This window comes from Pinus tabuliformis, chromosome 3_2 (genome assembly GCF_031772625.1).
Source record: "Pinus tabuliformis cultivar Carrire ecotype Pingquan chromosome 3_2, CPIR1, whole genome shotgun sequence".
Classification (NCBI taxonomy): Eukaryota; Viridiplantae; Streptophyta; class Pinopsida; order Pinales; family Pinaceae; genus Pinus; species Pinus tabuliformis.
This window is the reverse complement of record NC_142302.1, coordinates 911,484,449-911,502,036: the sequence shown is the minus strand read 5'-3', so window position 1 is coordinate 911,502,036 and position 17,588 is coordinate 911,484,449. Positions and strand designations below refer to the sequence as shown.

The window sequence follows — 17,588 nt, the reverse complement described above, 5'->3', positions numbered from 1 at the left end:
TTTTAAGCTATTTTTGGCGATTCACAGACAAAACGAGGCGCAGGAGGGATTTACAGGGATAAATACCTGGCAACTGTTAACAATGGTCACGAATGCAGGTGGAAATGGCGCGCCAGCGGTCTCCAGGTCGAATTCAGCAGGTTGGCGTGAGTTTGGACGTGAAAAACATGCAGAGAAAACGACAGCCGTTTTTGCAAAAAGTGCAAAAAACGCGAAATTTTGGCCAAAATATGGATTTTTTGGAACATTGGCGCTTTTTTTGGATGACGTCAGCATGACGTCATCAGGTGGGGTCAAGGTCGGATGACGTCAGCATGACGTCATCGGGTGACATGGCAGCATAAGAGAGATCCACGGGGATGGTGAGGTGGCAGACAGGTGGATCAAAGGCGGATGGGGGTGCCGACGCGGCGATGATGCTGGCGATGACGCTGGCAGGCGGGTTCACCGAAACCGGAAGTGGTTAGCGGTTTCATATCGCACCGCCTTCCATACGGAAGCGGAATTGTCAGAGGGGCCTCCGATACGATGTGGGGGTGACGCGTGGCAGAGGCCTGACGTCACCCTCTGACAAATTTCGGACGGTATCTTTCGGACGTCGGGGCCGGTCCGAAATGCACGAGGGTCGTCGGATGAAAAGGGCCCGATCCGACGGTCGACGGATCGTTGAGGTGGCCGGACGATACGGATGGGGGGCGGGATTAAAATAATATATCTTTTGAGATTTGCGCCCGGCGGGAACCTTAGGAATTTGGCGGTTTACATGGTTTTTTCAATGTTTTTTTATAAAAATGCGGATAGCGCTAAGACTTTGGATAAATGGAAAAAGTGGGTTTTTATATGTATTTTGCAAATGAAGCGGGTTAGGGGTAAAAAGGGGTTTATCGCAAGGTTTCTTAGCAAATGAAGGGTTTAATGGGTTAAATGACTTTTGAAGGGGAAAGAGGGGTAAGGCTTAGGGCTCTTAAACTGACCAGATGTCAATTTAATCCCTGATAGTGAACATATGGCTATAATGCCAAGGGGAGGGATATTTATACAATGCTTGGGGTTTATACACCATAGTGTTATAATAGTAGGGAAAGGGTAACATAGGGGATTTAGATAATAGAAGTTAGGGGTTAATATGGATGGAAAAGGTGAATGAGGAGTGAAATCACTAAATTTATGTGAAGATAACTTAGCTTAGGGAGTAGATCAAAATAAAAAGATTTTTAGACAAGAAATGTGGCTTTCAAAGGAATAAGAACCAGCATAAAACCTCAAATTCTTTCATGAACACAACTGATGAAGGGATGTTAGTAATGAAGGTGAAAAGGGGGAAAAGGGAGTTAGTCATGCTTCTTTGTTTTGCTGCAACATGATGGAGAAGAGGACCTTCTCAATCCATTGATATTCCTTTGTGAATAGGTTAGCACACATTCAATTGTAAGGAATGACATTTCTGCAACCCCATCTGCCTACCCATCTACTTGCCTAGCATTTTTTGTTTCTTCATGGAGGGTGCACTTAGACTTGCAAAACCTTATGTGCCTTTTCTTTTCTTTGGCTTTTTCCTTTTTATTTTCTATCTAGAACTACCCTTATTGCTTCCAAGGTCCCAGATTAAGCAGTTGGGAACCTTACTTCTCTACCTAAGCTACTGGTCTGCCAAGATTAAACAGTTTGGACAGACTTCTTTCTCTATTCTATAACAGAAAAATTGAAACATGGCATGATCCAGATTAGGCTTTTAGACCATCCATCAAAACTTAATCAACATGAAGCTATATACACACCTTTTCTCCTTTTGGAAATATGGGGTCTTTGTATCACCAAAGCAGAGCATATTTGGAACTTTCTTTGCCAATCATGAAATATGAAACCTATTGTTATAGGTAGCTAACAGTGGCTCCACATGGGGATGGCTTTTCCATTTGAAAAGCCAAGAACAGCAGGTCAGAATGCCTTAGCCCTTGACTGCTTTTACCAAAACTTGAATTATGTTGCTTTGCATTTCAAAACTAGAGGCTATTACCTCTGTGGAATTTCTGGGATGTAAAGCCCCTTTTCTGCTTATTTGTAGTGACTTCTCAAACTGAACTATTTACCCGCTAAAAGATAATATATACAGCTGATTATGTACATGGGAAACTAATGCTGCACTCATGGATAGTAGTCAAAATAGTGCTTCAACATCCTGCCATTCACAGGACCTTCATCCAAATCAGTTTCATTAAGACTTTTAAGGAAATAAGTATTGTTTCCTTGTACTGCTTGAACAGCAAATGGTCCTCTCCAAAGGGAATCAAATTTTCCATGTTTTCCCTTATCTTCTCTTCTTGAGTCCCACTTGAGGACTTTGTCTCCAACATTAAAATCTTCTGCCTTGGTCCTTCTGTCAAAGGCTTTCTTTAACTTTTCTTGTAAAACTTGAACTCTGCTGTAAACTTGGTCTCTAGTTTGCTGCAAACATATTATTTTATTTATCCTTCTTTGCATATCATTTGGCTCAGCTTGACTCTCTTGAAGTAATTTCATGACAGGGATTCCCAGTGATGAAGGAAATTTGGCTTCTAATCCATAAACTAACTCATATGGGCTGATCCCAATTGATCTTTTGGTTGTTAGTCTATCTGCCCATAAGGCATTCACAAGCTTCTTATGCCAATTCTTCTTATTTTCTTCTAATACCTTCTTTATGATGTTCACAAGGCTTTTGTTTGATGATTCAGCAAGGCCATTTCCTTGGGGATAATATGCAGTAGAATGGCCCAAGGTAATGTGAAATTTGTGGCAGAAATTCACCATCTTCTTAGATCTGAAGGCAGCAACATTGTCTGTTATTATTTTATCAGGACAACCAAATCTAGAAAGAATATTGGTCTCAAGGAACTGAATGATAGTGGAATCATTTGCTTGTCTGCATGGAACAACTTCAATCCATTTAGTAAAGTAGTCTGTAGCTGTTAAAATCCATCTATGTTGGCCTGAAGATGAAGGGTGAATTTCCCCAATGAAATCCAAGCCCCATTGTTGAAAAGGTCTCTCTGTTGCAATAGGCCTCAAAGGAAGTGGCAGTAACTTTCTCTTTCCCTCAAACAGTTGACATTTATGACAAGAGGTGGTGAATTTCTTGACATCAGAGAAAACAGTGGGCCAATAATAACCAGCCCTCAAAATCTTATCCACAGTGGACTTCCAATTCAAGTGTCAACCACAGTCACCTGCATGAAATTATTTGGTGACATTGTTAGTCTCATTCTCAATCAGGCAGTTTAACAGTATACCTTCATGGTTTTTCCAAAGCAAATTGCCTTCCATGACACAAAATCTTGAAGCTTTCATTTTTAGGAACCTACACTTAGTTCTGGACAATCCTGGTGGAGCACACAGGTTTTGTAACACATAACATATATCAAAGTACCAAGGGGATTGTTCAAAGGCTACATTGATCTTTGGAGTCCCCAGCTCCGGTTCATTGTCCAGCTGGTTTATGTCTAGGGCTTGGAAGTTTTCTTCTGTCATTAGTTTGGCCAAACCTTGCCCTTTTATTAATTTTGTAGGTTTTATTTCAATATCAAATTCGAGGATGTTGGCAATCCATTTCCCTCTTCTGCCCTCTAAGTTTTCTTGAGTGAGAATGTCTTTTACAATGGGACTTGGCACATAAGCTATAACATGGGAATAAAGGATGTAAATCCTAAATTCTTTAATGGCCTTGACCAAAGCATAAGCTTGTTTCTCCATGATTTGATATTTCAGAGGTGCATCTCTAAGAGCTCTGCTAAAGAAAGCAATGGGTTTCTCATTTCCTTGGTCATCTTTCTGTAATAAAACAACAGCAATGGTATGCTGGGAGGCAAAAGAGAAAATGATAAATTCTCTGTCAAATTGAGGATTTGTTAAGACTGGAGTTTGGGTAAGGGCCAACTTTATACCTTCAAAGGCTTGATTTGCTTCTACTGTCCATTTCACTTTTGAGTCCTTCTTTAGCATGTTATTTAGTAATCTGATCAATTCTGCTAAGTTTGGGATAAACCTTCTCAAGAAGTTGATCTTACCCAAGAAGGCTTGCAATTCTTTGATATTTCTTGGGTGAGGCATTTGCAAGATAGCTTGTATCCTGTCTGGGTCAATTCTGATGCCATCCTTTGAAATGATATGTCCTAACACCTTACCTTCTTCCAAACCAAATAGAGACTTCTTGGGATTCAAGGAAATTCCATATTTCCTACATGTTAAGAAAATCTGCCTCAAGTGTTCTTGGTCTGACTTTGAGAAAGGTGTGAGGTCATCTAAATAAATGACAAGAAAGTCATGAATCTCCTTGGCAAAAGCAATATCCATTGCTCTTTGAAATGTTGCCCCTGCATTTTTCAACCCAAAAGGCATTTTTACATATTTGAAAGTTCCCCATGGGGTTGTGAATGCAGTTTTGTCTTGATCATCAGGGTGTACTAGGATCTGATTAAAACCTGAGAATCCATCAAGTAATGAAATCCTTGAGGCCCCTACCACTCTTTGGAGAATGTGATCCATCTTAGGTAAGGGATAGTTGTCTTTGAGGGACACTTGGTTTAGATTTCTAAGATCAACACAAAGTCTTATTTCACCAGTTTTCTTTCTTGTGGGCACCAAATTTGAGATCCAATCAGAAAACCTGATTGGTGCTATGATACCAGCTTTAAACATTTTTTGTACCTCTTTCTCAATTGCAGGGAGAAGCATGGGGTTTATTCTTCTCAATTTTTGCTTAAATCGCTTTTGATTTGGCTTGAGAGGGATTCTGTGTTGGATAATGGAGGTGTCATAGGATTTTAAGTCCTCATAACTCCAAGCAAAGACATCTTGAAACTCTTTGAAGAGGTCAATGTACTTGGGCTTCTGATCAGGTGGTAGGGATGCAGACAATTTTATTACCTTGGGTTTTTCAACAGTTCCAATGTTGCATTCTTCAATGGCAGAGTTAAGGGGCTGCATTTTTGGTTTTCTAGGGACATCATTTGAATCAAAAATATCCTCTAGTGGAGTTAGGCCTGTTGGAAGAGAATTTTCTTTCAATTGTATCACTTCAGCCTCAGCATCAGCCACTTCTTCACAACCGATTAGTTGAATTTCTTGTATATTGTCTTTGTTGAAAATTGTTGGATGTAGGATTTGGTGAGCTATCTTGGGTGATAGTGGCTTGTTATTCTGTTCACTCTGTATTTGTGATTGACTTGCTCTCTCAAGTATTTGTGATTGACTTGCTCCCTCAAGTATTTGTGATTGACTTGCTCCCTCAATGTCAATATTTAGTCCTGCAAATTCTTGTTGCAGGGTCAGGAAATTATTTATTTGTGCATCATCTTCAAATACTTTCCAGTCTTTGACATTGTTTGGGATAGAAGGTCTGTGTTTTACCTCAGCTGTAAAGCAGTGGTGGGGCTCAAAAGGTAACTTGCAGGTGCTTGCAAATGTGGCCAAGCTATGAGCATGTAGGTTATGGGTCCTGGGAATCGTGGTAATTTGAAATTCAGTGAAGGACTGTAGTAGTTCAGCAGCAGCAGATCTATAAGATCTCAATCCTTTATAATTAGTAACAAAATTTCCCTTTTCTTGTTGGATATGTTATCACAAAATCAGTACTAAGGGCTGCTACCTAGCAAGATTTCATGTAACTCTTTCAACCAGACTTTAGACTAAGGATTAGCCTCCTTAGTCAGAGAGGGCTCTCTCACAAACTTTTGATAAAAATCAATTACAACAACAGATGGCTAACTCTTCACAAATTTATGAAAACAAAGCTGGTTGGACACATATCAAATTAGTCTTCATTGGGCTATGGAGTCTCACACATTTAGTAAACAAAAGCACAGTCATTTCATGGAAGTCAAGGCTCTTTGCATTAGATGTTCAAACATACTTCACATAAACCACAGCTTGCCAAGCATACATGAAGTCAGAGCATAAAACATGAATTCTGAGTGATTATGCTGTAACAAGGCTGTAAAAGAACATTAAGAGAATAAACCACCATCACATTTGAACAATATAATCCATTGAGAATCTTGAGAAGAAACAACAACTGTTTTATTATTACTGTAATAAGTCTTTTTACATTAGCCCAAATAAAACTCTGTTTTTGTATAAAATCTCCAACCACTATTACATCCTAATCTAATCCCTTTATAGGAATCTATTCCTCCCTCTCTAGAATGGGCTCGAAGGCCCTATTAACTACTCCTACATGCTATTTAACTAATTCATTAATTACAAACATGCTGAGCTGTAATTACACAAAATCCTAATCAAACTAAAACACTAATTCCATTCTCCTCGTATGCTTGATTCTTCTTGGATCCTTGACAGCTGTCCTCCTTCAGTTAGGCTGAGATGGCTGAGCTAAAGATGCAAGGAACACTGACTTTGGATACCTGTTAGCGCTGATGGATCATTTATCATCAGGATCAAAACACCTATTTTTAAGGTCCCTGTCTCCTACCATCCTTCGAAAGTTCAGCAACATGTCCCAGCTCTTTTAATAACCCCAAGTATGGAATGCTGCCATGTTTCTGATGTGCTGTAGGTGGTATTGATAAACAGGTGTTTCTCTTCCTCAACTCCCGCTCATAGTATCACAATAGCTGCTCTTCGCTTAAAATCCTCACCTACAGCAGTTTCGTAGCGCGCTACGAAACTGCTGTGTAATTTCAAAAACACAGTCTTGTAATATGCATAATAAATTCTACTGTATTTTTAATGGTCCCTGGTCCTCATCTACTTCTCTTATTTGATAAGAGATATATATGATCTGGAAATGAAAGCAATCAGCATCAAGATTTTGTCAGCTCAATACCACTAGGGGCATAATCAGTTATCTGAACTATTTTTGAAAAACCTGAGAGCTGAGATAACTTCAGTATTGGAATGAGTGTTGTGTCTTGAATTTGCTCCAAACAATTTCACCTTCGAGCATACTGATCTCTGAGTCTGATGGTGGAATATTGGAGGTTACCCTTTTGCAGCATAGTAAAAGTCCTTCAAAGATTCCATAGCTTCCAATTTCAAATCTTCAATGTCCATTCTTAGGCGCTCCAAATTGATGGCCTCTGTCTGTTTCAAACTTCGATCAGCCTTGAACTTATATAACCTGTGCTCCATTAGTACTATATCCTTAATGCCATAACAGTCAGAAAGCATGTGAGTTAAATAACCTCTTCCAGTCGAAACTCTACAACCTTTAGATGAGATTTTAACTGTTCTGTCTCTTCATATATGGTATGCAGAACATTTGCATCAGAAGACCCATTCAACAGCTCAAGCAGTTTACCAAGGATTACCACGGGGAGGCCGTGTAGCATGCCATCCCCTGTCTCAGGATTTGGAGTTATAACTGGCTCAATGATATGATTTCCCCATGCTGAACTAGCTGCTCCCAATTAACTACATTTACTACAGTCCAACAATGAAATGCATACGGATAACGAATGCACTACTGTAGATTTCAACTGTGGGTTCTCTACGGCATTACAAAAAAGTCGTTCCATAAAGCTTGGGCTGGAAAGCTCCAAGGCCAGTGCAGATGGAGCAAGATGAGTTATAGCACAAAGTGTTTCTGCTGCATTTTAATGTGCTGCAGTACAATTCGTTGAGCTCAATGCATCTCAATGATCGATGGAATACCAATCAAATTTACCAACTTAGCCAGTATCTCTTGATGTGCTTAAATATAACGAATGGTGGCTACCGTCTTTCATAACAACAAGCAGATCATAACCTTGCTAAAGTATCCAACCAGCAAGATTCTATGGAGCCGGCCAGATTCCAAGAGGGAAAACGGTAAATTCATTACATCTTCCTCTTCAACCAGTGTCTTGAAAATAATGTCAATTTCACCAGAGAATATCTCACACGCTATAAATGGAACCCTGAAAGCTCGCTTACTTTCTGCGCCATATGGTGGCTCTTGTACAATATAACATAACATTTGTTACATTTGTTCCTTGCCTCGAAGAAAATTAATAAGGCGATTGTTGATAGTCTAGCGCTTTTGAATAATTTCTTCCTCGGCAAAGAAATCTTCAACTGTACATGCTTCTTTATCCAAAATTGAATCCACCGCTGAAGGGAGAGAGAAACCAGTCATCCGCCAAAACATTTTTTCCAGCTTGCCTTCCTCTCTGTAGACTTCTTAACATCGTTTTCGAATTCCTTCAGTACATTTGCTGGCACCATGAAACCAGATCTTCGAGCTGCGGAAAGGGGATTTGGAGGGCGCTGAGCATGAATTAGAATGATACGATGTTAACCCGTTGTTAAGAGCCCAATAAAGAGCGTTAGCGCTCTCATCGCTCTCGTATATGGCCACCAATACGAGCCTGCTGGATGTCCCCTGTCTTATAACAAATCGAACATCCTGTTGAAGACGATCAGATGTGCGCAGGAGCCTGGAAAACTCAAGAATATAAGTTCCTCGAGACTCTGCTGAACTATGACATGCCCCTGGCACCAATGGATACTCTGAATCATCATGTTCATTTCGGGTCCATACAACATCGGCGTAACAAACTCCACCATGAATTATCTTTAATGAGATATCATCAAGGCCTGGAACCCTTCGGCTAAATTGGTAAGGCGACCAAACACCTGATGGATCTCGAGCTGCCCAAAATGCGGGAAAGTTGTGGCAACACGTTGCTTTACATTAACATCTAGGATATCATTATTAAGCAATCCATCCAAATCTGTCTTTGACAGCGCATATTCCCTACAGAGAACATCTGTCACAAGATTTTCGGGAGTTTCAGTTCCTTTAACAGAAATAACCACACACAGCAAATGGCGCAACACCACAGAAAAATATGCAGCTTCCCTTTTCGCTTGATAGACACGTCCTTTTCGCAGGGTGTCAGGAGGTAGATTAACAAATTTCGGATATGCCTCAGCACGACCCCGCCACCAACTGTCACCTTGTAATACAGGTCTCCTGTTACGGCTCCAAGGGGTCAAAACGCCTTGCCGATATAGCCATGCACATGGAAATATAATTGGATTAACATTCCATAAGAACATTTCTGGTGTATGCATTTTATCAAACAGTAGGCATGCGTTCTCCAAAGACGCCACATCTCCTTGAATTTCAACATTAGGATCCATCATATTCTCATATTGATTTGAAACCCGGTAGCATTATGTACATTTCACCTGTATGTATAGATGATTTTTGCATCAGACTTGAGCATGCGAACACCAAATGCTTCCATCACCAATAAGACAATTTCATAGCATCATCTCTGTTCTTTCCATATACGACCTGTGACCCTCAGTTTCCTCTGAATAATCAAACCATCATGACTGTCCCGGACTTTCTTATGGCTGTCGCAAATGCTTCTTGGTATTCCTTGCCAACACAGCTTTCGTCCATTTTCCCCCACGCCAAAATTTTTTGCTTCATTATCATCACCAATAAAGCGCAAAAAGGCCATATACACAGGGGCCATTCCAAGCTGGAATGTTTCAAAGTGCAAACAGATTTGTTGACCAAAACAGTTGAATACCGTCAGCATCCATGTTACATTATCCACCTCCTAAGGATTAGGTTTTACATATCAACGATTGAAGGTGCAGCCATTGTGCATGTCCACCTTGTGATCATTTCTCAAGTGAGTCACAAGCGCTGGCATGTACCCAGTAACTGAGCATTCAGAACCCGCGTAAGGGCAACTGTAAGGCCTGAACATGCATTGTTGTTCATGCTTGAGTTTGCTATAATATGTGAATATGTCGTGACAACCAAGCTTTCGATGTCTGCAAGGAAGTTCCAGAGATTCTGCAACCTTTTCAAGAGCCAAACATCTTATATTCCCCAGTTCATGTCTGCAAGTGGGGAAACGGTTATGCACTCTCAACTTGCAGAAGTATTTTCATGAGAAGATGAAACAAAATGCTCAGGTCAGTAAGGGACATAGTAACAAGAAGAAACAAAGTGACATTCATTTGGACCCATTGAATTGTTTTGTTCAGAGCCACTTTCGGGAAATGTATATGGCAGGACAGAGGCTCGGAGTTCTGAATTAGTTGAGGATGGCATGGGGTATAACATACAAGAATAAAATCTGCTTACGTATCCGTTGCTTTGCCTCTGGCAGATACAATCACATGGAAGAACTAATACACGAACAACCTTGTAAACCTTGATATCTTCAATCTTATCTGAAAGATCTGACATTAGACCTTTTAAGCAGATCAACCTCATCCACAGCAGTTGTAGCCCGTGTAGAATAGGCATGATAGGATTTGGGCCTCTACTGAAAACTCGAACAAATCCCCAATTTCATAGCACGCTACGAAATCACCTAAACAGGTAGCGCTGCGAAACTGCTAAAAAGAATTCATGCGCTGCGAAAACACCCTGTCTTTAAGCTAGGCTAAAATTTTTTTAGCAACAGAATTCTCAGTGATAACAGTGGCTCCACTTGGGATAGTGTGCCCTTGTGGTGCACTAAGAACTTGCAGTTCCAGTGCCTTATAACATTATTTGACAAACAGAAATTTGCTTGACCAGCATCACTGTAGGAGAAAGAAAGCTACATCTACTGAAAAAAAAAAAATGCTAAGTTAACCTTGAGCTTATTTGCATTTACCTCTACCTACCTACCCTAACCATTTCAACTTCTTTCTGTTCAATCAATATGAAATTTCCAATGTAACCAATCCTCTGTTTTATCTGACATTTGACTTCTTTGACTGCATCGGAGTTCAGAGTCAATATGATAGTGTGATGACCGCTGCCACTGAAATTGTCTCTGATCTTCTTTGAAAAACTGAAATACTGGAGAGTAAAACTCTTCCATGTAATCAACTACAGGATCCCAGAATACATGATCAGCTTGGTTTTCCTTGTAACTTTCCAGCTGTGCAAACTGATCTTCAACCACAGTGTTTAGTTCCTCAATCGTGAAAGAGAAAGGAACTAGCATAGTCTCCTTGCGTTCTGCCATAGAAAACTTCTGAGAATAATGATCATGATCATGAAAACTGTATGCCTGAATTTGTCCTTCTAAACCTTCAATTTCTTTTTCAAGGTCTCCAGCAAATTTATCCAAAAATCTCATCCTATCCTCTGCCTTGCAGTCAAAAGATTTTAGATATGAGGATAATGACAAAGAAAAAGATTCATTTGTTTCTTCTCTACTATGATCATCATTCCATTGTTTGAAACCTTCAACAGAGGGAGAGTCTGCCACCAACTCTGACCTATCTATCCATTCCTCCAAAAACATGAACCAAAGGTCTTGAAATGACTTAATGGATTTGGCAGGAAAGCATTCAACCCACTGTTTGCACTTCCCTTGAAGTGAATCATAGAATAACCTTATACAAACATCCTCATGTTTAACTCTAAGAAGCTCTAAAAATTCACAGAAATCTGATATATGATTCAAGGTTAAACTCAAATCTTCTCCGTTGTATTTGGGACCATTCCTTAGAAAATATGCATCCTTGGGAAAATGATTTGGGAAACCATGAATTCCTGAGAAATCTATGCATGCATACCTTGAACTAAGAATGGCAGCTTCTGGGTCCTTCATAACTCCAGTGGAATCACCATGAATTTATAAACCTTGAATTCTTCAACAATGGAGTCGCCAAGGTAGTTTTGCAGCCTCGAAAATCATTTTGAACTCCTGCTACCTTCAGAAATCCAATCTTCAAATTTCGGGAGAGAGTAAGCTTCAGGCTCCCGGCAGACGCACCAAAATGTTATCACAAAATCAGTACTAAGGGCTGCTACCTAGCAAGATTTCATGTAACTCTTTCAACCAGACTTTAGACTAAGGATTAGCCTCCTTAGTCAGAGAGGGCTCTCTCACAAACTTTTGATAAAAATCAATTACAACAACAGATGGCTAACTCTTCACAAATTTATGAAAACAAAGCTGGTTGGACACATATCAAATTAGTCTTCATTGGGCTATGGAGTCTCACACATTTAGTAAACAAAAGCACAGTCATTTCATGGAAGTCAAGGCTCTTTGCATTAGATGTTCAAACATACTTCACATAAACCACAGCTTGCCAAGCATACAGGAAGTCAGAGCATAAAACATGAATTCTGAGTGATTATGCTGTAACAAGGTTGTAAAAGAACATTAAGAGAATAAACCACCATCACATTTGAACAATATAATCCATTGAGAATCTTGAGAAGAAACAACAGTTGTTTTACTATTACTGTAATAAGTCTTTTTACATTAGCCCAAATAAAACTCTGTTTTTGTATAAAATCTCCAACCCCTATTACATCCTAATCTGATCCCTTTATAGGAATCTATTCCTCCCTCTCTAGAATGGGCTCGAAGGCCCTATTAACTACTCCTACATGCTATTTAACTAATTCATTAATTACAAACATGCTGAGCTGTAATTACACAAAATCCTAATCAAACTAAAACACTAATTCCATTCTCCTCGTATGCTTGATTCTTCTTGGATCCTTGACAGCTGTCCTCCTTCAGTTAGGCTGAGATGGCTGAGCTAAAGATGCAAGGAACGCTGACTTTGGATACCTGTTAGTGCTGATGGATCATTTATCATCAGGATCAAAACACCTATTTTTAAGGTCCCTGTCTCCTACCATCCTTCGAAAGTTCAGCAACATGTCCCAGCTCTTTTAATAACCCCAAGTATGGAATGTTGCCATGTTTCTGATGTGCTGTAGGTGGTATTGATAAACAGGTGTTTCTCTTCCTCAACTCCCGCTCACAGTATCACAATAGCTGCTCTTCGCTTAAAATCCTCACCTACAGCAGTTTCGTAGCGCGCTACGAAACTACTGTGTAATTTCAAAAACACAGTCTTGTAATATGCATAATAAATTCTACTGTATTTTTAATGGTCCCTGGTCCTCATCTACTTCTCTTATTTGATAAGAGATATATATGATCTGGAAATGAAAGCAATCAACATCAAGATTTTGTCACCTCAATACCACTAGGGGCATAATCAGTTATCTGAACTATTTTTGAAAAACCTGAGAGCTGAGATAACTTCAGTATTGGAATGAGTGTTGTGTCTTGAATTTGCTCCAAACAATTTCACCTTCGAGCATACTGATCTCTGAGTCTGATGGTGGAATATTGGAGGTTACCCTTTTGCAGCATAGTAAAAGTCCTTCAAAGATTCCACAGCTTCCAATTTCAAATCTTCAATGTCCATTCTTAGGCGCTCCAAATTGATGGCCTCTGTCTGTTTCAAACTTCGATCAGCCTTGAACTTATATAACCTACGCTCCATTAGTACTATATCCTTAATGCCATAACAGTCAGAAAGCATGTGAGTTAAATAACCTCTTCCAGCCGAAACTCTACAACCTTTAGATGAGATTTTAACTGTTCTGTCTCTTCATATATGGTATGCAGAACATTTGCATCAGAAGACACATTCAACAGCTCAAGCAGTTTACCAAGGATTACCATGGGGAGGCCGTGTAGCATGCCATCCCCTGTCTCAGGATTTGGAGTTATAACTGGCTCAATGATATGATTTCCCCATGCTGAACTAGCTGCTCCCAATTAACTACATTTACTACAGTCCAACAATGAAATGCATACGGATAACGAATGCACTACTGTAGATTTCAACTGTGGGTTCTCTACGGCATTACAAAAAAGTCGTTCCATAAAGCTTGGGCTGGAAAGCTCCAAGGCCAGTGCAGATGGAGCAAGATGAGTTATAGCACAAAGTGTTTCTGCTGCATTTTAATGTGCTGCAGTACAATTCGTTGAGCTCAATGCATCTCCATGATCGATGGAATACCAATCAAATTTACCAACTTAGCCAGTATCTCTTGATGTGCTTGAATATAACGAATGGTGGCTACCGTCTTTCATAACAACAAGCAGATCATAACCTTGCTAAAGTATCCAACCAGCAAGGTTCTATGGAGCCGGCCAGATTCCAAGAGGGAAAACAGTAAATTCATTACATCTTCCTCTTCAACCAGTGTCTTGAAAATAATGTCAATTTCACCAGAGAATATCTCACACGCTATAAATGGAACCCTGAAAGCTCGCTTACTTTCTGCACCATCTGGTGGCTCTTGTACAATATAACATAACATTTGTTACATTTGTTCCTTGCCTCGAAGAAAATTAATAAGGCGATTGTTGATAGTCTAGCGCTTTTGAATAATTTCTTCCTCGAAAAAGAAATCTTCAACTGTACATGCTTCTTTATCCAAAATTGAATCCACCGTTGAAGGGAGAGAGAAACCAGTCATCCGCCAAAACATTTTTTCCAGCTTTCCTTCCTCTCTGTAGACTTCTTAACATCGTTTTCGAATTCCTTCAGTACATTTGCTGGCACCATGAAACCAGATCTTCGAGCTGCGGAAAGGGGATTTGGAGGGCGCTGAGCATGAATTAGAATGATACGATGTTAACCCGTTGTTAAGAGCCCAATAAAGAGCGTTAGTGCTCTCATCGCTCTCGTATATGGCCACCAATACGAGCCTGCTGGATGTCCCCTGTCTTATAACAAATTGAACATCCTGTTGAAGACGATCAGATGTGCGCAGGAGCCTGGAAAACTCAAGAATATAAGTTCCTCGAGACTCTGTTGAACTATGACATGCCCCTGGCACCAATGGATACTCTGAATCATCATGTTCATTCCGGGTCCATACAACATCGGCGTAACAAACTCCACCATGAATTATCTTTAATGAGATATCATCAAGGCCTGGAACCCTTCGGATAAATTGGTAAGGCGACCAAACACCTGATGGATCTCGAGCTGCCCAAAATGCGGGAAAGTTGTGGCAACACGTTGCTTTACATTATCATCTAGGATATCACTATTAAGCAATCCATCCAAATCTGTCTTTGACAGCGCATATTCCCTACAGAGAACATCTGTCACAAGATTTTCGGGAGTTTCAGTTCCTTTAACAGAAATAACCACACACGGCAAATGGCGCAACACCACAGCAAAATATGCAGCTTCCCTTTTCGCTTGATAGACACGTCCTTTTCGCAGGGTGTCAGGAGGTAGATTAACAAATTTCAGATATGCCTCAGCACGACCCCGCCACCAACTGTCACCTTGTAATACAGGTCTCCTGTTACGGCTCCAAGGGGTCAAAACGCCTTGCCGATATAGCCATGCACATGGAAATATAATTGAATTAACATTCCATAAGAACATTTCTGGTGTATACATTTTATCAAACAGTAGGCATGCGTTCTCCAAAGACGCCATATCTCCTTGAATTTCAACATTAGGATCCATCATATTCTCATATTAATTTTGAAACCCGGTAGCATTATGTACATTTCACCTGTATGTATAGATGATTTTTGCATCAGACTTGAGCATGCGAACACCAAATGCTTCCATCACCAATAAGACAATTTCATAGCATCATCTCTGTTCTTTCCATATACGACCTGTGACCCTCAGTTTCCTCTGAATAATCAAACCATCATGACTGTCCCGGACTTTCTTATGGCTGTCGCAAATGCTTCTTGGTATTCCTTGCCAACACAGCTTTCGTCCATTTTCCCCCACGCAAAATTTTTTTGCTTCATTATCATCACCAATAAAGCGCAAAAAGGCCATATACACAGGGGCCATTCCAAGCTGGAATGTTTCAAAGTGCAAACAGATTTGTTGACCAAAACAGTTGAATACCGTCAGCATCCATGTTACATTATCCACCTCCTGAGGATTAGGTTTTACATATCAACGATTGAAGGTGCAGCCATTGTGCATGTCCACCTTGTGATCATTTCTCAAGTGAGTCACAAGCGCTGGCATGTACCCAGTAACTGAGCATTCAGAACCCGCGTAAGGGCAACTGTAAGGCCTGAACATGCATTGTTGTTCATGCTTGAGTTTGCTATAATATGTGAATATGTCGTGACAACCAAGCTTTCGATGTCTGCAAGGAAGTTCCAGAGATTCTGCAACCTTTTCAAGAGCCAAACATCTTATATTCCCCAGTTCATGTCTGCAAGTGGGGCAACGGTTATGCACTCTCAACTTGCAGAAGTATTTTCATGAGAAGATGAAACAAAATGCTCAGGTCAGTAAGGGACATAGTAAGAAGAATCAAAGTGACATTCATTTGGACCCATTGAATTGTTTTGTTCAGAGCCACTTTCGGGAAATGTATATGGCAGGACAGAGGCTCGGAGTTCTGAATTAGTTGAGGATGGCATGGGGTATAACATACAAGAATAAAATCTGCTTACGTATCCGTTGCTTTGCCTCTGGCAGATACAATCACATGGAAGAACTAATACACGAACAACCTTGTAAACCTTGATATCTTCAATCTTATCTGAAAGATCTGACATTAGACCTTTTAAGCAGATCAACCTCATCCACAGCAGTTGTAGCCCGTGTACAATAGGCATGATAGGATTTGGGCCTCTACTGAAAACTCGAACAAATCCCCAATTTCGTAGCACGCTACGAAATCACCTAAACAGGTAGCGCTGCGAAACTGCTAAAAAGAATTCATGTGCTGCGAAAACACCCTGTCTTTAAGCTAGGCTAAAAAAAATTTAGCAACAGAATTCTCAGTGATAACAGGATAATCAAGTCTGAATCTCCCATAATTGAAACTTTTATGGCTTGTAAGGATTTTACTAGCTTAAGGCCTAGCAAGAGAGCTTCATATTCTGCCATGTTATTAGTGCATCTGAAATTTAGTCTATAGGCTCGACCTTCTGCATGATTGTTCTGCTTGTTATGTATCCAAACCCCAGCTCCTGCCCCTAATTTGTTAACTGGCCCATCAAATTCTAGAAACCATAGGTTCTCTTTTTCTAGGGGAGATTTAATAACTTCTCTGTGATCTGGGATAGTGAGTTGAAGTTCTGGTTTTTCACTTATTTTGTCTTTTAGGACAGTCTCATTACTTGTTTGGATCAGCTCTATTTCTAGGGCAGCAGCTTGTTCATTAATGTCCTGATCTTGTTTATGTGTCTTGGTTTCTTCATCATTTGTAAGATTTGTATTGTCATTGAAAAGAATGTATGAGTCTATGTCAGAATGGACAGCATATATGGGAAAATTTTGAGGTTTTTCTTCACTGCTGACCATGTATTTCATAAGTGACTCTCTATATAACCTCTTGGGTTGACCAAAGACTGAGATGGTTGCATATGACATGTCTAGTTGTAGGGAACCTTGGAGTTTAGCCCCTGTTAGCTACCTATACCAATAGGTTTCATATTTCATGATTGGCTATGGAAGGTCTAAATATGCTCTGCTTTGATGACTCAAACATCACATATTTCCTACAAAGTTTGATTTGTGACAATAACTTGGTAAGGCCTCAAAGTTTTGATGGATGGTCCAAAAGTCTAATCTGGATCATGCCATGTTTAAATTTTCTGTTGTAGAATAGAGAAAGGAGTCTGTCCAAACTGTTCAATCTTGGCAGACAAGTAGTTCAGGTAGAGAAGAGAAGGTTCCCAACAGCTCAATCTGGGACCTTGGAAGAAATAAGGGTAGAAGTAGATAGAAAAGAATAAAGAAAAAGCCAAAGAAAAGAAAAGGCAAGTAAGGGTTTGCAAGTCCAAGTGCACCCTCCAAGGAGAAACAAAAAATGC

The 17,588-nt window shown here is 40.0% G+C and overlaps 2 pseudogenes; both read right to left on the bottom strand.

Moving 5' to 3' along the window:
• Positions 1–9,251: 9,251 nt before the first annotated feature.
• Positions 9,252–10,192, bottom strand: LOC149183590 (E3 ubiquitin-protein ligase SINAT2 pseudogene; annotated as a pseudogene).
• Positions 10,193–15,387: 5,195 nt separating this feature from the next.
• LOC149183589 (E3 ubiquitin-protein ligase SINAT2 pseudogene) lies at positions 15,388–16,014 on the bottom strand (annotated as a pseudogene).
• Positions 16,015–17,588: the final 1,574 nt, after the last annotated feature.